General features: G+C 46.5%; 1 long non-coding RNA gene across 1 annotated transcript; it reads right to left on the bottom strand.

Annotated features, from left to right (window-relative positions):
- Window positions 1–3,772: 3,772 nt before the first annotated feature.
- Window positions 3,773–10,428, bottom strand: LOC149336931 (uncharacterized). The gene is made up of 4 exons (XR_016284526.1): window positions 10,312–10,428; window positions 6,958–7,005; window positions 4,551–4,687; window positions 3,773–3,788 (listed from the first exon to the last, which is right to left on the bottom strand). It is a non-coding gene; the product is annotated as an uncharacterized LOC149336931 (long non-coding RNA).
- Between the last annotated feature and the right edge of the window lie 12,938 nt (window positions 10,429–23,366).

Here is a 23,366-nt window from a genome sequence, read left to right as displayed (position 1 = left end):
TTACGCTCATCGGTCCACCCGTTATAACGTGCCACACGCTCGAAGGCCTCAAGCCAGTCCTCGGCGTCCTCGAACACGTCTCCATGAAAAGACGGTGGTGTTCGCGGCTGATGGCAGAGGATGTTTGCGGGAAGCATACTCTCAGATGTCATTGCCGCAGGTGTTACAGGGGCCCGAGGCTGCGTCGACCTGGTAGCGGCCGGAAGGGGTCCAAATTCCGGGGGCTCTCCACGTAGGCGGCGGCGGAGGCGCTGGTGTACCGGAGTAAGCTTAGCAGTCATTAATTAATGACTGCTAATTAATTACGCTTAAGCTTCGCCTTTAGGAGTGGGACGCGACAGCGTGTTCTAGCGCTGCCAGGCAGTCCGCGGAACGCCACCACCCGTTCGGCGAGATGCCTCGTCCTTTGAACGCGACGCTTTTTGAGGAAAGGAAATTACGCAGTAATTGTCTGCCATCTCGATGGACACCCGAGCCGCACCTTACAGGAAGGTAGGAACGCCACCACCCATTCGGCGCAATGCCTTGCCCTTTGAACGCAACGTTTTTTGAGGACAGGAAATGGAGCAGTAATTCTCTGTCATCGCGGTGGACACCCGAACCGCACCGTACAGGAAGAGAGGAACGTCACCACCCGTTCGGCGCGATGAGTTGCCCTTTGAATGAAACGCTTTTATGCGAAGCATACTACTTTAGCTACCACTTCAGCCCTTCACCGTGGTTATGCGCCTCCAAATCACGTGATACATGACGTCACACCACGTGACACGATGACGTCACGACAGTAGAGAAACGGGGGCCCACCTCGCGCCGTCGCTGTGGTTGTGCGCCTCCAAATCACGTGACACGATGATGCTTCGCATTCTCCAGGCTTAACCCAGTTAAGCGTCAGCCATTTTTTTGAGGAAAGGAAATGGCGCAGTAATTCTCTGTCTTCTCGGTGGACACCCGAGCCGCACCATACAGGAAGGGAGGAACGCCACCACCCGTTCGCCGCGAAGCTACCGGCGCTTCTATGCCGGTCCTGTAGGAGGGCTTAGAGAGTCTCGTTAAATCTCGTACGGCGCCCGGATGTTCTCGTTTCAGTGCCCGGATGAGTGGAATTCAGTACCCGGATGTTGGCTCTCGCGGTCTTGGCGTGACTATCACCACACTGCCGACAACGGGAGCTAAAAGCATTTCATGCTTAAAAAATCTCTGCCTCTCCCGTAACCGAGAGTAGAGTAAGCATGAAATGTTTACGGGCCTAATGTCATCTCGGTGGACACCCGAACCGCACCGTACAGGAAGGGAGGAACGCCACCACCCGTTCAGCGCGATGCCTTGCCATTTGAACGCAAGGCTTTTTGAGGAAAGGAAATGGCGCAGTAATTCTCTGCCATCTCGGTGGACACCCGAACCACACCGTAATGGAAGGGAGGAACGCCACCACCCGTTCGGCGCGATGCCTTGCCCTTTGAACGCAGCGCTTCTCCCCCGGGCCCCTGTGCGCTGCGCGGCTTTGCTTCGATGCGCGAAGCACCTAAGAGATCACGTATGACAACGAAGGGTATCGTGGCATTTATGTGCTTTTTGCACGCGTTATTAGAAATCGGGAATTATAATTCCGTGCATTATCAAACGCACAGCGACTGATATCTTGATAAACATTGAGAAGGCACTGGCAGCAGTTATTTTTTGTGACTCCTTTGGAGACCAACCGGCGCTTGCATGCCGGTCGCGTAGGAGGGCTTAGAGAGTCTCGTTAAATCTCGTTAAGTCTCGTACGGTGCCCGGATGTTCTCGTTTCAGAGATGTTGGCTCTCGGTCTCGGCGTGACGTCACCACACTGCCGACAACGGGGGCTAAAAGCATATCATGCTTAATAATTAATTCAAGATTACTTATGAAGCTTAATGTAACGTAGAATGTCGGAAAGTTTGGCTAGTCGGATTGAACTCTACATCATAGCGCTGAAGAATGAAGACAAGGCAAAAGAGGCCAATACAGGCGCTATCTTTCAACTGAAGGTTTACTCACGCGAAAAAGGAAAAATATACGAACAGGTATAAAGGAAAAAGAATCAAAAGCAATCTCACTCAAGACTCGCTATCTTGTAGTACGATATGATGTGAAATGTGTGCTGCATCATTCAGGCGAGCTGCAGTGCGGCCGCAAAACTGGGTCTGCAAAAAGCTTTGCCAACTTGCAATTCTTGGAACCGATTTCAGCATTTAGACAATCAAATGTGCGTAGCTACGTGTAAATTACGTGCTGGTATTAACTTTGTTGCGCACAATAGCAACATTTATTGACCGAATCTGCTGTGCTTATCAGCGTAGCGGTCCCCGTCGTAGGAACGAGGCGTCAAATTGCGATAACGGCGGCCGCGACCATGCAGCTCCAAACGGTGCCGCCTTGCAAGGCACCTGGTGCGGTACCGTGCCAAAAGCCCTGCACCTATATCCGCGGAGCTCCTCACTTGTCTCCTGGGGAGGCCGGACTTCGGTGATTCTTGTAGGAGGGGAGGCCGTTCGCGGACAGCCACTGTGCGATGAAGATCAGCCGCGACACGACGATGTAGCACGTGGCGGCGATCACCGCCAGGATGGCGAAGATGAGGCACGCCCGCGGCATGCTCACCGCGTTCCGCTGGACAGAAGGAAATACGCCGTCCGGGGTGGAAGCCTGCGGCGTACGGCGGGGCTCATTTCCACTGCGCGGCGGCTCTCTTCGCAGCTCCGTTTCGTCCGCGGACTCCACCGGCACCGTGTGGTTCGCTGCCTCGGGGAGGTTCTGCCCTTCCGCCGAACGACTCCTGTCATTCGCCGTCGGTGATGCCATTCGCACCGGGGTCCCCACTGATAGCAGACGGGACATGTGCGTCTTTCCAGGACCGCTGCGGGCTTGTTCCCTGCGCGTGGATCGGGCAGCTTCCGGGCGGCATGAGCTGACGCCGTCCTAATTGTCATTCACTTTCTCTGCCCGATATAAAAGCCGCGTTCTTTCTGTCGCGAGACGTGGACATTGCCAGAACAGATTTCCTGGTGGGAATTCTGAGATGTTTGCACTATTTCTTACTAAGCCAGTGTACTATAACGCATTATAAAAGGAAGAACACATTTCGGACAATACTTGACCTTATATTCGGCGTCGGAAAAAACGACGAAGATGAGATGAGTGCAGCGAATAGAGAGTGAGAAAGAGAAAGTAATTTATTGAAATAAGAGTAGAAGCGAGGAACACATCACACCGCGTCTAGAGCATGGAGGAACAAATGAGCCTAAGATGCCTCTGTGGGCTCTATTAGACGCAATTAGAATTTTACACCTACCGCATAGAGAGAATTTTTTTTATTGCAGTGGACTATGACCCTCGAAGTTAGGCTTTTTATTACGAAAGTCCAGCGCTGGCTGTATCTCCCGCGCGCGGCGGGCCAGCAGAAGTTGGTGGCTGGGCAGCCAGTATTCCCACGAGGCTGAGTGGATGGGCGGTTGCCGGATGCTCACGCCTTCCCAGACCAGGCCGCAGGGAGTCCGCGAGCACGCACATAAGCTACAAGTTGGAGTTGTGTGAGCGAAGAGGCTGGCTCGTCGGTTCTGTGGCGTCGGGAAAATGTCTGTCCGTAGCTGTCGATATAGGACAGCTTCCTTTCTCGAGAGTGAACTCTGAGGGGAGGAGGGAGGCAAGATACAGTGTGGTCGAACGCTTGTATTTGAAAACAAATCTTTTCTCCATATCATGGTTGTTCTCAATAGCCTGACTCTACCGAAAGCCTTTTCGGTGCCACGGGTCACTCCACAATCTTTCTGTGCACGAAAACAATTGTTCAGCACTCCTCTCAGATCAAGCTGAAAATTTCTAAAGCGGACCATGCACAAAGGTTGTCTGCTGCTCATGTCGATCCTCCATTTTAGGTGACCTCACCGTCACCTTCGCTGCCACCTCCGCTGCACGAAGAAGTCCTCAGATACTACAACTCCGAGATCTGCGTGCTTGCTGTCCTCCCAGCCTTTCGATGTACTCAGATTGTGTAGCGATCAACGTCCACACCCTATTGAAAATATTGAGCGTGAATTCTGCGTGCCTATCTGCGTGTTTATTGCCACGCAAAATGCGACGATTGAACGAGGTCGCAGAACGCGAGACATATTTCACATAATTTGCGCAAGCTGAGCAAGCTCGCAAACGCGAGACATCTCTCACATAAGTGCGCAAGCCGCGTAAGGCTCGTACAGCAGGAGACATCCTCGCGCAATATGCGCAAGCCGGGTGAGGCTTCCAGAATGTCCGAGAGCCAAGGGTGAGTCCCAGAATGTTCAAGAGCCGAGTCTGGCTCACAGAGCACTAGACAGTGTCTAATGGAGTTACCATCATGATGCCGATAATACCTTGCATGGCTGCAAGGCTCCTACATCACTGCTCAACACGGTACGCTAATGTACTGCATTAAGGCCTCCTCATCTGTCTGTCACTGCCTCAATCAGCATGCATGTTGTGAGATAACAAGCTTTGCAGAAACGGTGCTTCGTGGGATGGCTCTCATGTGTGTAGCATGCTTGCAAAAGGACATAGATAAGGTCACCTTAACTGGCTTTATTAATGCCACATCCCTCATGATGGGTGCCACACAGTGGCTAAACAATTTCTTCAGTTTCTCCAAGTCCAGCAAGTTGGCGTCTTGATACAGGTTCTCACTATGCAGCACCTGGAAAAAGGTAGGAGTATATGCAAAAAAATTCAGTTAATCTGTTTTCTGGAAATTCCAGAAAAGGGCACAAGTACTTCTTCCATTAATGAACTAATGATGATTTCGAAAAGTTTCAGGTTTGAAATACAGACACTGGAAAACCCGACTCAAGCACGCAGACTGATCAGCATCAAACCTGCACAAAATCTAATAACCGTGTCACACAGGCATTTTGAAGGCTTTCAAATGGCTATTAACTCAGTGGCACTTGAATACAGCTAAATGGGCATTTCCAATAGCCACTGAGTCCCTAGAACAGTGTGGATATCTATTAAGATTTTGAAGGCTTTTCAGTGGTAGAAATTTGCACTCAGACATGGAGCACTCGCAACTATACACTAAGGAATAAAATCAAAGCAATTTAATCTCTGAAAGAATACTCAACATGAAATGTACAACTTATTTCACTAAAAAAAAAAGAAGGCTAGCCACAAAACACTGCAGGAAGCATATTATCACTGTTGCCAATAGCACAAAAACAATGAATACCACCTTTTCAAAACTGCGTGAGTGCTACAACAGCTTCCCAGCAAAATTATCAACTGTGACAGTGGCGCCACAGCAGCTTGATGCGAGATGATGAAATATCTCTACGGCGATCAAGTATTCTGTGTAGCAGTGGCATAACTCCCGAGTTGAAGTGCAAATCTCAAAGCTCAATCTCCCACCTCAACTGTTATCTTTAAATACATATTTAAATTCATTGGAGCGTGCTGCAGAAGTAGGTGGTCAGATCATTCGAGAGGATACCTGCAAGGTATCTCAGGAGACGAAAGGTCTGATGAAGAAACGCCAAAGCATGAGGACGTCTAACTTCAGAGATAGAATAGAACTAGGAGAGCTATCGAAGTTATTTATAAGTGCAAGGTAGCCAACATAAGAAAGTTTAACATGGAGAAAACCTAGCATGCTCTAAAGCATGGAGGTAGCCTAAAATCAGTGAAGAGAAAACTAATCACAGGTAAAAACCAGATGTATGCGCTAAAAGACAAAGAGGGCAATGTCATAAGCAATATGGATAAGATAGTTAAAGTAGCCGAAGAGTTCTGCACAAATCTCTACAGTAGTGAATGTAATCAGAACGTTACGGAGAGAGGCAGTAGAGCATAGCAATGGGACATCCCGCCAGTAACGAGGGAGGAAGTAAAGAAAGCCTCAGGAGCAATGCAAAGGCGTAAAGCAGCTGGTGAGGATCAGGTAACAGCAGATTTGTTGAAGGACGGAGGAGAGAGTGTGCTAGAGAAACTAGCCACCCTGTACACGCTTGCCTCGTGACCACGAGCATATCAGGAGCTTGGAAGAATGCGAATATTATTTTAATTCATAAGAAAGAAGATGTCAAGGACTTGAAGATTTACAGACCGATCAGCTTACTATTCATTGTCTACAAGGTATTTACTAAGGTAATCACTAATAGAGTCAGGACAACCTTCGAATTCAATCAACCAAATGATCAGGCAGGCTTTCGTAAAAGATACTCAACAAGAGACCACATTCATGCAATCAATCAGGTGATAGAGAAATGGGCAGAATATAACCAACCCCAATATATAGCCTTCATTGACTACCAGACAGCAATTGACTCGGTGGAACCACAGCTGTCATGCAGGCATTGTGGAATCAGGGTGTAGAAGAGTGTTATGTGAAAATATTGGAAGATATTTATAACGACTGCAAAGCTACCATAGTTCTCCATAAGGTCAGCAATAAAATTCCTCTATATTCCGAGTTTTCTAACACCACCATCATTTTTTGGCACCGTGACCATATCATACAAGAATGTGAGACCTACTGCGTACCTAAAGAAAATATGTGTGTAAGCCAAGCATCAGCCGTTGTATGCAATAAGAAGTCTAAGTGAAAAAGATTCGATGTAAATTAGAGAAAGCCTTGCCATTTTTGTACTTCTGCTTCTATGACTGCTTGCTGGATTTTTTTCTTTAGTTGGAAGCATTCTTCCATCCCTTATCTCTATACACTATTCCTCTGCCAAATGACTGAGTAACCCAAATAGCAATTCCTAAGTAGGGAGGGGGCCTTCCACAGTGACCAGACAGGGGCCTTCAAGTTCTTGCAGCAATCAAAACATCCCTTTGTAACACTGGCCTTGAATGCACCACTATACTTTTGTGGCAGGCCAAATGCTTATACAATTTATGTTTTAAAACCACACAGAAATCCATCACTGCCATTATGAAAACAACCTAGTAATGTAACCATAAGCGTACCTGGCCAGCATGATCAGCATGGAAAGGCGCACAGCTTGTGTGCAGCTCCTAAAATGAAAGCAAATTCACATGATTAATTGCAATTTCCACAAAGACATTCTTGAAAAATCATGTTTTTGCACCACTCAGCCTCAAGCCTGCTTTAGTGCTCCTGCAGCAATGAGGCAAATCTGAGCACAGCTTGGGGTGAGCTGGTGGATCACATTACGCACCTGACACTACGTGCATCAATCCATTTGTATGATAGAATTTCAGAATGGCGAAAAGACACACACACAGGAAAAAATGGTGGGTGGATGAGATTAAGAAGTTTGTGGGGATACAGTGGCCGCAAGTGGCAAAGGACAGGGTTAATTGGAGAGACATAGGAGAGGCTTTGCCCTGCAGTGGGTGCAGTCAGGCTGCTGCTGCTGCTGATGATGATGATGACAGCCTGAGCACACCTACAAAGTAAAACTGTGATCTCGACCCAGCAGCACTTTACTGTGTTGAAAGCGAACAGGTACAATTGAATTACTGCATTACCTTGTTATTATCATTAAAAAGTACAGGGCTCTAAGGACTTCCTAATTTACATCGAAACGAATGGGTTACAGTGAACTTTCACGGATTACACTAACAGGCACTGAAAATCCAACACAGCTGCCCAAGAGAATATTAGGCAGCTGCGCTAGCCTTCTTTTGCGCTATGCTACCTGATACCAGATTAAAATTCCAGAGCAATTTACTCATACTCTAGCACTGGGATACCTTATGCCCCAGACTGATGCAGCTGTCTTACTAAAGGCAGAGAAGCTTTCAGTGTGGGTCATGTGTGCTATGGCGTGAACACATGCACAGCATCGCCTGCTACCATTCAAGTCCTCTGTGTACACAAATGCAGGTGCAATAGAAAACCCACATCACAAATTTGGCTAGTCTGGTCGGCCAAGCATGGGCCAGCTGATAGCACGAAGCAGCAGGTGCGACACATACCATCATCATCAGCCTGACTAGGCCCACTGCAGGGCAAAGGACTCACCCATGTCTCCACATTAACCCTGTCCTTTGCTAGGTGTGGCCACCATATCCCCGCGAACTTCTTAATCTCATCCGCCCATCTAACTTTCTGCCGCCCCCTGCTATGCTTGCATTCTTTTGGAATCCACTCCATTACCCTTAAGGACCAGCGGTTATTGTCTTCCCATTACAAGCCCCGCCCAGACCCATTTCTTCCTCTTAATTTCAAGTAGCATGTCATTAACCCGCGTTTGTTCCCTCACCCACTCCGCCCCCTTTTGGTCTCTTAATGTTAGACTTATCATTTTTCTTTCCATAGCTCACTTTGCTGTCCTTATCGTTTGGCACGTGTTTTTTTCTTTGTAATAAGGCATAAAGTATTTTACACGGATTACCACATGGCATCCTCCTATGACCGCTAAATAATTTATAATCAAATTTCTTTCTCCTGCTGTATTTGTTTCGGTTTCGACAGCTGAATGATGGCTGTGACGTCAAAGCGAGGTTATTGGTCACGTGAGGCATGAAAAACTGCAATACAATTGGTACTTCTGGCTCTTAAGGAATGCTGGCGTCAGCGCTGTAGCGAATTAAAATGATGAAGCAGCGATTATAAGTGCAGTTTTTCCACGCCTCACGTGACCTATAACCTCTCTTTGATGTCATAGCCATAGTCAAATTGTTCACCGAAACAGGATGGCAGAAAAAGTTGATTATAAATTATTTAGCGGTCTCACGCGAATACCAGATGGTGATTCATGCATAGTAGTGTCTTCCGCATCATTATAGAGAAGAAAACATGCCACCAAGATTAGGTGTCTATACTCTTTTAAGCTGAACTCTCTTCATTAGCCTCCACGTTTCTGTCCCAAAAGTGAGAAACATGCAGGCTAAAGAAAAGATTTCAGCTTAAGTACCAAAGTGGCTCTAATCACACGATGAAGCGGAAAAACTCTCGACACTTGAACAGAGAACAAATAGGAATTCCAACAAAATTTTAGATTTTTGTAAGGCTATCAAGCATTTCTGAATATTGTAAACTGCACTTTCACACATACAGTACGCATGTATGCCAAGCTCACATTCAGTAGCCCTGTTTACCGGCTGTAATTATCACGGTCTGAGCTCAGTTACAGATTTAAAACCAGCCAAAAGATGCAACACGGGAAAAGAGAAGAAAACAGGTTGGACTATCAACTGAATTTTTTGTAAAGGAAAAGAAGGCTCGCATGAAGATGCACCACACATGACCCACACCAGCGAAAGGCAGGACAACAAATAACTGTCACTGATATACAAGCACGTCATCTAAAAGAGAAAATTCTTTCCGTTGAAGATTGACTAATGGCTTCGCTACTCATACAGCCGTTGCCTTGGAGATATGCATCAAATACCTTACAGATTTGTTTACCACTTCTATACACCACTGAAGTGTCACAGAAATCAGGCGTACACACTGATGGGTCATCTTATGATTTACACTCACGAAATTGGCACTGTAGTGCCAGATTAGAAGCTGCCTTCCCCCTAACGAGTTAGTGCTCACTCAGGAACACATTAAAGACACCTGCACATATCCCTGAAGTAGTTTCTTGCACAAGCTAGCGGAATGTGATAAACCACTTCCTGCAAGTCCTGAACCTAGTTTTATGGGATACCATATTGCTATCCCGGTTTTTAACAGCAGCGCAAAGGCCATCAACACAATGATTCGCGCAAAAATTACATTTAAAAATTTTCCCGCCACTCGATTTGAACTCATGAAGTCTACACAAATGACTTCATGATAACCGTTCTGAGGTGAATGGCAGTTCAACCTAGCCTCTGGAATCTGTGCCAAAAAAAAACGGAGTCAGCGCATCGCAATTTACTTCCGAAATCAGCCGGTGCTGATGAAAATTGTATGTTTTGCTTTCTCTGGCTTATAAAGCTCCACTTTCGGAAAAAGTGTCGTCTTTGTGGTTAGGATGCGGAACTTCATCATCACAGGTCAACTTCAGCTTGCCATCAGTGTCCCTTTAATGCCTCAAAGTTGAACAATAGCTCCATTCATAGAGGAGGGCTGTGAATAAATTTCGACCACCAAAGATTTTTTAACATGCACTGGCATTGCATAACACACGAGCAAATATGCATTTCGTCTTGTCGAAACGAAGCCACCACAATTCAATCCCGCGTCTTTGGGCTCAGTAGCCGAACACCAATGCAGTAGGCCACAGCAGCAGGTGAAAAACAAAAGAGAGCCCTTAATAGGCAACCTAACTTGCCAAAATCAACATAACGAGGGGTCACACAAGTAGCAGTGTACTAGGAAAATCAAAGCTACTTGTGTCGGAAGATGTCTTCAGTGCTTACCTCAAAAGCCTGCTTGCTTGCTGGGCATCCTAGCAACAAGTGAAAGGCTGGCACAGCCATACTGGAGAGCTTGGAAGAGGCATTGCTGGTAAAGCTATGAGGAGATAGCTGCAAGGTAAAAAGACACATTTAACAGCAGCACAGTGCAAAAAATGGACTAGAATCAAGCATGTAAGGCAAAGTGCAAGGCACAAAAAGGAGCCGGTCGCAGAACGGAACACAACTGTTTAACCACATTTCGAAGTGGGCCAGGCAACAAGAAATTCATAACCACAGCAGTCATTCACAAGCTAGCCTCAGACGAGACATCACTTGCATATCGATATCCAGCATCGTTTCTACAATACATGCCACCATTCAAAAGAACAGACCACAGCAGAACGATATTTTCAGTAGAAGGCTGGTTTGCTTCAAATTCTGCATGCGTCCCTCAATTTGAAATCTGGCATGATTAGCACTGATTTCACATTCTCACAGGTATGATGAATTAATAGTGCCAATTGCAGAAAAACCACACTTTTTCCTTTGACATCAAATAAGGTATTGGAGAGGTACCTCACCATATTTAAGTCAAAGTCAGATTTATTTGCGCCATTGGTTATAATCATGAAACAATCAAGTTTATTCTTCGTACATATTAAAGGCTCAATTACCCTTAAATTTCACTGCAACTTCGGGATTTAGGGCAAATGGAGCTAGGGCACCTGTGTGCATTTTGCAGTTGTTTGTACCATTTCAGCTCCGAGCCAAAGTATGAAAAAGCGAATGCCAAAATAGAGGCGAAAAACTTCAGAGGAATTTGTTTTTATCTCACCGTTCTGCTATTCAAGGCTCGACTACACTGGCTCGGCTATAAGTACGAACGCAGCTGGATCATATGGAGCTTCGTACCTTAAATACACTATTTATAAAAGTACAAGTGAAATACAAGTGAAAGAGGAGGAAGCTCAATCCTAACGCATACAGCTGAATCGCAGTCTACGTAGTTAAACTGCTCGAGCGCTGTTACTTCAATTACAGCGTAACATGCGGCGAGAATGTAAAGCCCGGGCCGAAGATCTATTGGTGGGCACATATTCCATTCTCGGCGAGCGATGAATGGCAGTACGGCAGCAGTACGGCGCCGATATCGTGCACCCCGCGATCGGATCAGCTGTGCATATTTGCATGGCATACTGACCATGACCGTGTGACCACTGACACTACACGCGCATTTATGCCCGTGTGCCGCCAGCAAACAACCTTTCAGCGCTGCGTGCTGCCGCGATAGGCACTGCGTCTTCGCGTCTCTGTACTAGCTGTGTTGACGTGGCCAGTTGTGCGCAAAGGCTTTGAAATAATGAACAGGTTCGAAGAAAATTAACTTACCCCCAAGATGCGAGATGTCACCCGGGTAGTGGTCTCCCACCAGCTGCTCCGCCATGGAGGAAATGAGCCCCACCGTCAGCATAGCGTTTCCAGTGAAGGCGCGCAAAGGACGACGCGCTATCCGTCGAGCCCGCTGACGCACGCTATACACACAGGTTTACTCAGCACCTTACCACGTTTTCGTACATCGCACCAGCGAATTTCACTGCTGTCGGCACATCACATATCGGAAGAGTGACAAATGCTCATGCCAGCGATGGTTCATGCCCTCGGCACCAACGTTACGTTGCTCGGCACCACAAAGGACCACGACAAACGTAGTAACGCTGACCGCCATGCTGTCCCTCCCCAGACGCTGCGTTCGTTGGCTAGCGCTTCGGCCAGTTCCGGCTTCCTTCGGCCCGTTTAGAAAGGCATCGCCTCCAGGCATTCCTCCAGGTCGTCTCTTTCGGGCTCTATGCTTTTGGGCAGTGCGATAGCAAAGGACTAAAACCAAATGAAACTTTCGTTACAAAAATAATTAAGTTCTTGTGCACATATTAGCATTAAAAACTTGAGAAATTTGTGACGCATGGACGCATTAATATGCGTGTCGGTACATTCGTGCGTGCGTGCGTGCGTGAGTGGGCATGGTCTAGCGCGTCAAATCCAAAGCCTATCCGACATGCTGCATGGTTTCTGAGATCGCCGTGAGCTTCGCTTGTTTTCTCGTGCTGCTGCTGGGCGGTCTTGCGCGCCGCTGTTACTGTGCTGGAATCGCAAAAGAAGAAGGATTACCGGTGTGTGCTGCCGGTGGGCGCTCTCTCATCCAAGAGTAGTAGCAGCTCCCAATTAAGCGATCCGTCGGGGCATATGTGCTATGGATGTCTGGTCGACAACGATAATGAGGTCAGCAGTGCGGTGCCGTCGTTTGATGAGTCGAACCTTTCGGCCTATTGCACTGCTAACTTCGTTGCAAAAATGCCTGGCTCATAAGCAGCGACAGTGGCCATTGTTTCTGTGGTGTGTTTCGATTACAAGACGGCGCCCTTCTACAGTGTGGCTTCCTTGGAAACTTAGTCGGCGGTGTGCCTGCAACGCCTGTCGCTGTCAGCTCAAACTGACCACCTGCGAACGCTGCCTTCTTTTGCGATGTGAACGGTGACGGGACACTTACTGCCTGTGGCCGGAGCTTATAGCAAAAGCGAAGAGTGTTTTGTGTGAAGGTTTGACGAAGTGCGTGTGTCAGTCTGGACCCTTAGCAAGTCATACGAGATGCGACATGCAAAAGTGGTCCACCAGTCGCTTCAGCAGAAAGGAGTGCGGATGTTTTTTACGTTACTTCAATCGAGAACTGCCCATGCAAATATTTCAACTCGTCTCTTGCCTAAACAGCATAGTAAAGAAGCTAAAGCAACAAAACTGCTCTTTCCATGCTGTATATTGATTCCGCACTCGTGCTAGAGGTGGGAAATATGTAGCAGTTATTGGCGGAGTTACAGCCTATGAAGCACGTGCAGCTTCATGTAATTGCAGGTTAGGATATGCGCCTTACTTGGTATTGACTTTGTAACCAGACATAGCCATCTGTCAACTAAAAGAAATTTTCTTGCTATAGGATTCTGCAGCATTATGTATGCTTCTGGACACTGAATACCGGGTGCGTCACCTCTCTTGAAAGCACTCAGATTTGTGTACTTATCAGTACGTTTGAGATGAGAAAATTTTATCAGTTTCTTTTCTTTATTTTATAATTAGCTACACAGCATGTCGCAAAAAAAAAATGTTTTAAGGAAAAGTATTTCAGTTTAGAGTAGAACAGTTCAACAAAGTTGTTTTGGGCATTCTGGTAACTTCAAGATGGTATCTGATGGTTGCATACAGACGCGCAAGTCAAACCTCAAAGGGCATCAAACTTAACTGTACCGCTGAGCTTATCCTTTCGTGCTTTTTATGTGTGTGTAGATCACCTGGGGAAGTTCAGTATTGGATGTTGGATTTCATAGTTCTGCTACAACTTTTATCTTCCTTTCTACACATGAAACATGACTGAACTTGATTACATTCCCCAAGCAAATACCTGACGCCTTACAAGCGTTCCTCACTGTGCACAGTTGTCCCAGTGCATTATATCCACTCATGTGCAGCACACTGTTGTGCTGCTCTTGGTCTCCGAATGTGACTCTCAGCAATATGATGGAATCATAGTCCATCCAGATGGTCTTTGTGGTAGTGCAAATTTCAAAACAGATTGAAGAAGAATGAAGAGTGTGATACTTCGTCATGCATCATGCAATGCTGGTGCTAATCAGGCAACATGTGTGGTATATATACTTCGCACATTTGAGATTCATTGGATTTGTTCTGGAGCCATACTGGGAATTAATTAATCGATCTGTGATTTGTCACTGAAATTGAGAGAGGGCACTAATTTCTGAACTTTTGACACCAACTGTGAATTCAAAACTCTTTTCGTGTAGGCTTACATGGCCTTTTTACGTGTATGTAAATTTATGCTAATGACTTTGGAAATTGCTTTGGAAATGGTTTTGGAAATTGCCTCGTAACATTCCTGTTACAGCTCACAATTCGCTTTCTGCACGTCATGTTTGATTGAACCTGATTATATCCCCAAGCTTGTTTGTTGCACCTAACAAACACTGTTGCCCTTTCAGAGTTATTCCATTGATTGACTCCTTTCGAGTGCAAGCAACAAATGGTTGTGTTGCTTCTGATTTCGAAATATGGCTGTCTGCATGACGGGCAACAACATAAGTGCTCTGGATGGCTTTCATCATGCATCTATAAGATATCTGTAACTTTCAGAATTGGTTAAAGGAAGAACTGAAGGATGCTGTAAGAGTCATTAGCAGCTTGTTTTTTACATTATTTTACAATGAACTTGCAATGTTGACAAGTTCTTGCTCAGTGTGCATGTTGTCATGTGCAGGTCCCTGCAGTATCGAAGGGAACCATTTTGCACTAAAAGATAATTTTTTGGTTATTTGTTTGCTGAAGTTGAAAATGATTAATGGGTACTTACGCCAAGACGAAAATTATAAAACAGCAAAACGTGAGCTTATTGCTCATTATTGAGAAGTAATCATTAACTGAATGCTCGAACTTTGTTTGCTTTCACCCTAAATGGGCCTTTACAGTCTCGACAAGTTGCTACTAAGCAAGCAAACGCACACATGGCCACACGTAGCCTCACTGAGCTTGCTCAGTATGCACATAAGCACGCACAGCTTCGGCAAGCCCCCTCTCAGCACGCAGATGTCCACGTACAGAGAGTTTTCCACGAGAGTCCACGATTTTTTACACGCAAAGAGTGTGCGTGAACGTCTATCAGCTCACAGTACGCGCATATGTACACACAGGACGCACAGAATGCGTACAGGTAACGCACAATTTCTGCGCATTCGTATGCAAAATGAACGTGATCGTACAAAAATCACTGTTCTCGTGCAAACTCACGCAGAGTTTTTTCAATAGGGCACTACCATATTGTCGAATGAGATGAACCGCCTTTTGTTCTCCAACCCAGCGACCGTTTTGAGTCTTTTATCGTTCGCTCGCGAAAGTGAGAATGCATTTGTTAGCTACCTGCAGGAGACCTATCATCAGGTGCTCGCTATTCAAACTGTCTGTTTCCCCTTACTCTTTCCCGAGTTTTGGACTTCTCATTGGCGCAAAAGATAAATAATACATTCCAAGGGGTCCAATCGCAAGGGATTCTGAACACGAATTCGGCATCCACGATCATGAACTGAAAACAAAGTCATACTCGTGAAAATTCGGCGAACTATCATAGTCTTCTGACCATTGGCAAGCATATTTAAGTTAGGAAAGTGGTGTGACACGAACTCAAGCGTACTTGGGTTGTAATACAGGACTCAAAAACCAGGTCCCTCAAACTAAAAGCCTTCATTCACACCCTACAGATTTACTTGGGAAATTCACAGGAAATTTGATCACTGAGAAGTATATTGTACCTGAAAGCACAGGCATTCCCCTGGTGGCTAGCAAGGATTTTACTCATCGTCATGTTTGCTACCATTATGGATCAAGTGTAAAATGCGACGGGACACTGATTGCGTTAGCTTATCGTTCCTCCTCTGATTACACCAAGAAATTCATTAAATATGTGAGTGGTGTCCTTCAATATGTTTCTCTTTTGAAACCTGCCGTTCTTTAGGGCAAAATTTTAATATTGACGTATTGGCGTATTGCCAACGACAAAATGGTGCTATTTCAGGAAATATCTCACTACAAAGAAAACACAGATCCAAATCCTACATTGCAGGAATCGAAGCACAAAGATAGCGCATCACTGAGTTAAGCAGTAAGAAAGTTTCAGCAGCAGCAAACACAGCATCGGCGACGAGTGCAGAATATTCGAGAAAAAAAAAGAGTTTACTGTGCACTCACAACAAACCTGCAAGATTTGGCTGCACGAGTTAAACGGATTACAGTTGTATCGCCACCACTCCCGACAAAATGCGACCCGAAGACTTACGTTTCATCAGCGCATGTAATTGGGCTAGTTGGTTTTACATGTATACAATACTACCGTAAAAATGCGGTGTCGCATCTTTTCTGTGCGCCAGCGTTTATTGTGAAAACATTGGTTAACGAGTTATAACTAGCTCACCGAGTGTGTGTTACGCTTTACCTTGAAAGTGACCTCTGCAAAACGCAGCATAGCTCAGCCTATGCAGAAATAAAATAAATATTGCCGCGACTGGGTTCCGAACCCGCGGTGGCGAGAGCAAATCAGCTTCACTGGCCGCTGCACGAGGTCACTATATGCTATCGCCGTAGGAGATCACGCCTGGTGTTAAACTGCAACAAAATCTCGCGCTGTGCATTGCACAATCTCGTCTTCAACTTCCACCTGCGGCGCGAGCAGCTTAACCTCGATAGGCACTTAACCGAAATTTATTGTAACCAGGCGTTACGACGACCGAGCAAAGCAAAACCACGAATCAACCAGGCTAGACACATGCTTTCGCACGACTACTAGGTTGAGCCACGTTAAAACTCTACCACATTTTTTTTTCTTCATTTTATAGTGATGTCTGCTCAGAACGTATGTAGAAGGCGCGCGCGCTCTGTCCCCTCACGGGATTTCGCACACGAGGCACACTCTCCCCCAAGAGACTGGGGTCGGGGGCTCGGCTGCCCCCCTCCATAGATAGCACAAGCTGAGCGCACTAACGCGGCGTGGCTACCTGGCGAAGCGCAAGCGGGACGTCAGGCCCGTCCGCTCGATGTATGCACAGAGGCTCACCATTGTTCCATCGCGGGCGTGCACCCAGCCCCACAGCCACAGAAGCATCGTCAGGCTTACCGCAATGAGTTACAGCGCTCTGTAGGCCGCCAGAATCTCGGGATACGTCGCTGCACAAAAGCGGCACAATGATGGAACAAGGGCTTCAATTCCACAATCGAGCCATAATCGATCGAGGCCCGTGTAGCTCGCAGAAAGTCTGTGCGGCGCCTGCCTTTTCAAGGAGCACACAAGAAAGACGCGTACTCCAAATCTACGCGCTTGCGCTGGCAATGAAACCGCGCTCGAAATGCGCGAAGCTCAGTTCTGGCAGTTGGAGTCGATATCGAATCACCGCACGCTGGTCCCCAAACTCGAACGAGGTGTCGTTGGGAGACAGTTGGTGAGCGCGGTGGGCAGTTCGTCATCCCGTTGGTTTCCTACGGCGCCTCATTAACCCGCCAAACCTGCACGCTAATGACACATCCGTATTCTGCAAATCGTTGATGGCCTCGCTGAATACGCACAAAATTTACGGACCACAGTCCCGGTTCTGCTGGCTCCCGAGAACGGAGCGGTAATCGCAGAGCCCTGCGCTCCTGGGTGATAGAGTGCCAATACCTGCCCGCCGCGGATGCTCAGCTTCTAAGGTGTTTTTTTTTTTAAAAAGACATTATTACCTACCGAAGTAGAGGCACTGAAATAACTATTGTGGTCACCTCACCGCCATCTGTGGCTCCGTTGAAGGCGCACCATTCGTTTGACGTGTAGCACGAGTCCGCTGTCTGTGATGAGCCAGAAGATATAGCGTTGATCTCGTTTCTAATAGCTACCGGTAATCCGCCTACGTCAAGACCTGCGCCGATGACAGCAAGGAGACGCAAGTTCTGCAGCGTAGGTGCTGAGTGCAACACGTCCAGGTCAGTTATCGCCTTTTCCTCTTCAGAAACATCGATGGGCCCTCCTTTCTCATGTTCTAGGGCGTACCCCAAGCCATCAAAAACAAACACCCTTTTCTGCCATCACGCTGCAACCGGCCGAGCGCTTAGCAGTCGGGCGCAACCCATGTATTGTCACTTCGATCCAACACGACTTCTCCATATCATGCATGTCTGAAACGTAAGCGCCCAGCTGTCCGGTGCGGCCACCGAAAATGTACAGCTGTTCGTTGTACACGAAGGAGAAGTGAAGTTTGCGTCATTTCGGGCGCGCACCTTCCACTCTTCGGCGCACCCACATCAAGGTGGTTGTTTCCAGATAACACAAGGAATTATCGTCCCGGTTGTTGACCTCTATGTTCCACATTCATGATGAAGTTTAGCGCCAAAAACGAGGACAAAGAAGGAGTGAAGACACAACACGAGCGCTTTTTCGCAACTAAAACTTTAATGGAAGAACACATAACATATATACCCATCTCGTGAAGTAAATCAAGAATCAAAAAGAAACATACATGATATGGTCAAGATAAACCTTAGAGGGCGATACATCTGAAGAGTGCTGAGGGTGCAAAAGGTACATAAAGGGTGCAAAAACAGGAAACTTCATGGTCACAATCACAATCACGAAGGCGAAACCAAAATACAAAAAAAATGTTTCTTTTTGATTCTTGATTTACTTCCCGAGATGGGTATATATGTTATGTGTTCTTCCATTAAAGTTTTAGTTGCGAAAAAGCGCTCGTGTTGTGTCTTCACTCCTTCTTTGTCCTCGTTTTTGGCGCTAAACTTCATCATGAATAAGATTCAACTCGCCCAACTTTCCACCTTACTACTTCTATGTTCCACGCCTGGCCACCACAAGCATACAGGCGGGTTCCGACTGCGGACGCCGTGTGGAAACAGCGGCTAGCCGGTTCCTCTCCACTCTCATGGTGAAGATAATATATGCGGTGTTAGTAATCCCACTCCAAAAAACCAAAGGTGTACATCCGTTGACCCAGCACGCAAGCAGAGAAGATGCTCAGTGTCGGAACTTGGCCGCGCATCTCCGTGCGGCTCCATGTCTTAACGCGGGTACCGAACCGGTATAAGCCGCCAATCTGCGACCTTATGTCGGAGAAGCTACCCCACATGTAGACGCAGTAGTCGTAGGCGACAACGTAGTGGACGAAAGAGTTAAGGGGATCGTCGTCGAGGTGCAACTCAGTCAGTGGCACACCCACTGTCGATTCTGATGAATTTTTATGGCTCTAGATCATCTGTGGCTAAAGAGCGCCATGGCACAAAGTTGCTTTGTCAATTCAAGTTGGTGTCACAGACACATTTCCGGGACATTTCACACCAGCCATCGTGGGATGGCTTGTCGAGAACGTATCTGGCGAGCGCAGTGCACTGGAGCGCTCTCGCATCAGTGTAAATAAGCTGTCGGGAAGCTTCAGATACAGTCCAGCATGCTGTCGATTGCCGTTGATATGATCTGCACCTGATGCCATCACTTAGACAAGCTTTGACGAATACTCTCGGCTCACATTCACGACATAGATACCGATCGGATGCTTCCAGATTGAAACTAGAATGTATATAGCGAAAACAGGACCATAACTAGCAGGCTATAAAATCACTGAAAGCAGCGTCAAAGTGAGGGAATACATGCGGAATTAAGTGATAACTGTTTGGCTTTCTGAAGTCATCGCAAAAGACGCAAGTTGTTTACGGATAAGAGCTGAAATCGACGCCTACCGCCACATATCTCTATCTACCAACTGCTTTGAAATGTATGGTCAGCAGGGGCTGCGCGGAAAACAAATTCATCACGATCTTCATTCCGAAGTTACGTTAATGCGAATCGTTTGAAGAAACCACCAGGCTGGAGTTCAATCGATCTCCGTGAATAATTAGTCGTTCAGAAACTTTGTTCTTTGTACATGAAAGATATGCGAGTCACAAACTACACAAATAAGAAGTATTAAAACGTTATGCGATGCTCATTATGCGAGTCACAATCTACAGATATCAGGTGTTAAAAACCGTCGACCGCATGTGGAAGCATGAAAACCACAAGACAAAAGAAGGAAAAGAACGTCAAAAGGAAGCAACCCGACCTGTTACCTGTCAAGGAAACCCAGTTATTTTTGGATGATGGAAACCGAAGGCGAACTAACGCATTCATCCGGTTTCGAGGTAACAGGTAATAGGTCGGGTTGCCTCCTTTTGACGTTCTTTTCCTTCTTTTGTCTTGTGGGTTTCATGCTTCCTCATGCGGTCGACTGTTTTTAACACTTCTGATTTCTGTAGATTGTGACTCGCATGATGAGTATCTCATAACGTTTTAATACTTCTTATTTGTGTAATTTGTGACTCGGATATCTTTCATGTGCATTGTTGTCAGTTAGGTCTTGTTATCTGTTGCTTTTCATTCCACCTTTTTAACTGTTTGTAAGATCACACGTGCCTCTGTCTTTAAAAAGCCATGAAGTTTCAAATATAATTTTAGTTGCAAGTATCGCCCTGTGTCGTCCTCTTTCTCTGTCCCGTGTCCCCTGCGGTGTCTAGCTCCTTCACGTCTCACCAACTCGCCTACACATCTACCCTCCTAAGTTTGTTCTGTCTTTTAAGAAAAAGTGGCAGCCCCGGGCGACATGAATATAAACAAAATATTAGCGACTTTCTTGCTTTCGCGAAAAACGAGCACAGAAGGAAGGCGTCCTGTGCGTATAAAAGAAGAGATTATTACTGCGTCAAGTAGTGGCGCCGGAGTTGCATCATCACCGTACCACCAAGCTTTCTTCGCCGAAGGCACTCAGTTTGCTTGCGAGGCAGCATCTGCCATCGACTACGATGGGTGAGAAGTGATAGCTTAGACCTTTTCTTTAATGAAGCTTGGCAAGGGGCGTAGATTGAGCAGCGCATCAATTGCTGCAAGTGAGCACAGGTTATGCAGTGTCGGTGATAAGTGCAACACGTGGAGATCGGTCAGCGCCTTTCGCTCCTCAGCAACTTGCCCCTCATCCTGGTTGGGTGCCGGCCCAAAGCCACCAAAAATAAACACTCTTTCACCCATCACTGAGCAGCCATGCCAGTGCCTGGGAGATGGTGGTGAGCCACATGGCTTCACTTCGGCCAACGCTATGTCAAGGGGTCGTACTTGTGCATATCTGCCAAGTAGGTCTGCAGCAAATCGCTGTACCCTCCGAAAATGTACAGTTCTTCGTTATACACGAAGGCTGAATCACCTCGCCGACACACAGTGGGAACTCCTTGTACCTGTGGGCGTATCCATGAAGAGGTGGTCGTCTCTAGGTAGTATTCATGGTGAAAACAGCGCGGGAAAAACGAACGGACGGCGAAAGACACAACACAAGCGCTGACAGAGAGAAGGGCCCACGGTACTAGAAATCAGGTAAATTAAGGCTGCGATTTCGGCTAGTTGGTAATGATTCATTTAGATGGCTACAGAGAGAAGGACCCACGGTACTAGAAATCAGGTTAATTAAGGCTGCGATTAGGGCTAGTTGGTAATGCATCATTTAGATGGCTACAGAGAGAAGGGCCCACGGTACTAGAAATCAGGTAAATTAAGGCTGCGATTTGGGCTAGTTGGTAATGATTCATTTAGATGGCTACAGAGTGAAGGACCCACGGTACTAGAAATCAGGTTAATTAAGGCTGCGATTAGGGCTAGTTGGTAATGCATCATTTAGATGGCTACAGAGAGAAGGGCCCACGGTACTAGAAATCAGGTAAATTAAGGCTGCGATTTGGGCTAGTTGGTAATGATTCAATTAGATGGCTACAGAGAGAAGGACCCACGGTACTAGAAATCAGGTAAATTAAGGCTGCGATTTGGGCTAGTTGGTAATGATTCATTTAGATGGCTACCGAGAGAAGGACCCACGGTACTAGAAATCAGGTTAATTAAGGCTGCGATTAGGGCTAGTTGGTAATGCATCATTTAGATGGCTACAGAGAGAAGGGCCCACGGTACTAGAAATCAGGTAAATTAAGGCTGCGATTTGGGCTAGTTGGTAATGATTCATTTAGATGGCTACAGAGAGAAGGACCCACGGTACTAGAAATCAGGTTAATTAAGGCTGCGATTAGGGCTAGTTGGTAATGCATCATTTAGATGGCTACAGAGAGAAGGACCCACGGTACTAGAAATCAGGTTAATTAAGGCTGCGATTAGGGCTAGTTGGTAATGCATCATTTAGATGGCTACAGAGAGAAGGGCCCACGGTACTAGAAATCAGGTAAATTAAGGCTGCGATTTGGGCTAGTTGGTAATGATTCATTTAGATGGCTACAGAGAGAAGGACCCACGGTACTAGAAATCAGGTTAATTAAGGCTGCGATTAGGGCTAGTTGGTAATGCATCATTTAGATGGCTACAGAGAGAAGGGCCCACGGTACTAGAAATCAGGTAAATTAAGGCTGCGATTTGGGCTAGTTGGTAATGATTCATTTAGATGGCTACAGAGAGAAGGACCCACGGTACTAGAAATCAGGTTAATTAAGGCTGCGATTAGGGCTAGTTGGTAATGCATCATTTAGATGGCTACAGAGAGAAGGGCCCACGGTACTAGAAATCAGGTAAATTAAGGCTGCGATTTGGGCTAGTTGGTAATGATTCATTTAGATGGCTACAGAGAGAAGGACCCACGGTACTAGAAATCAGGTTAATTAAGGCTGCGATTAGGGCTAGTTGGTAATGCATCATTTAGATGGCTACAGAGAGAAGGGCCCACGGTACTAGAAATCAGGTAAATTAAGGCTGCGATTTGGGCTAGTTGGTAATGATTCATTTAGATGGCTACAGAGAGAAGGACCCACGGTACTAGAAATCAGGTTAATTAAGGCTGCGATTAGGGCTAGTTGGTAATGCATCATTTAGATGGCTACAGAGAGAAGGGCCCACGGTACTAGAAATCAGGTTAATTAAGGCTGCGATTTGGGCTAGTTGGTAATGATTCATTTAGATGGCTACAGAGAGAAGGACCCACGGTACTAGAAATCAGGTTAATTAAGGCTGCGATTAGGGCTAGTTGGTAATGCATCATTTAGATGGCTACAGAGAGAAGGGCCCACGGTACTAGAAATCAGGTAAATTAAGGCTGCGATTTGGGCTAGTTGGTAATGATTCATTTAGATGGCTACAGAGAGAAGGACCCACGGTACTAGAAATCAGGTTAATTAAGGCTGCGATTAGGGCTAGTTGGTAATGCATCATTTAGATGGCTACAGAGAGAAGGGTCCACGGTACTAGAAATCAGGTTATTTAGGCAGCGCTTGTGTATGTCTTTCGTCGTCCGTTCGTTTTTCCCGCGCTGTTTTCACCATGAATCATTACCAACTAGCCCAAATCGCAGCCTTAATCTAGGCAGTATAACGAGTTGTCTACGCGAGTGGCATGGAAAGGGTCTGCTAGGCTGCCGCCAAACACATACATGCGGGTCTCGATGGCAGACGCAGTGTGGAAGGCACGCCGAACGGGCGCT

This window comes from Amblyomma mixtum, chromosome 7 (assembly GCF_055824585.1).
Source record: "Amblyomma mixtum isolate Tamu chromosome 7, ASM5582458v1, whole genome shotgun sequence".
Lineage (NCBI taxonomy): Eukaryota > Metazoa > Arthropoda > Arachnida > Ixodida > Ixodidae > Amblyomma > Amblyomma mixtum.
The sequence above is the reverse complement of the archived record's forward strand: the minus strand, read 5'-3'. Positions and strand labels throughout refer to the sequence as shown.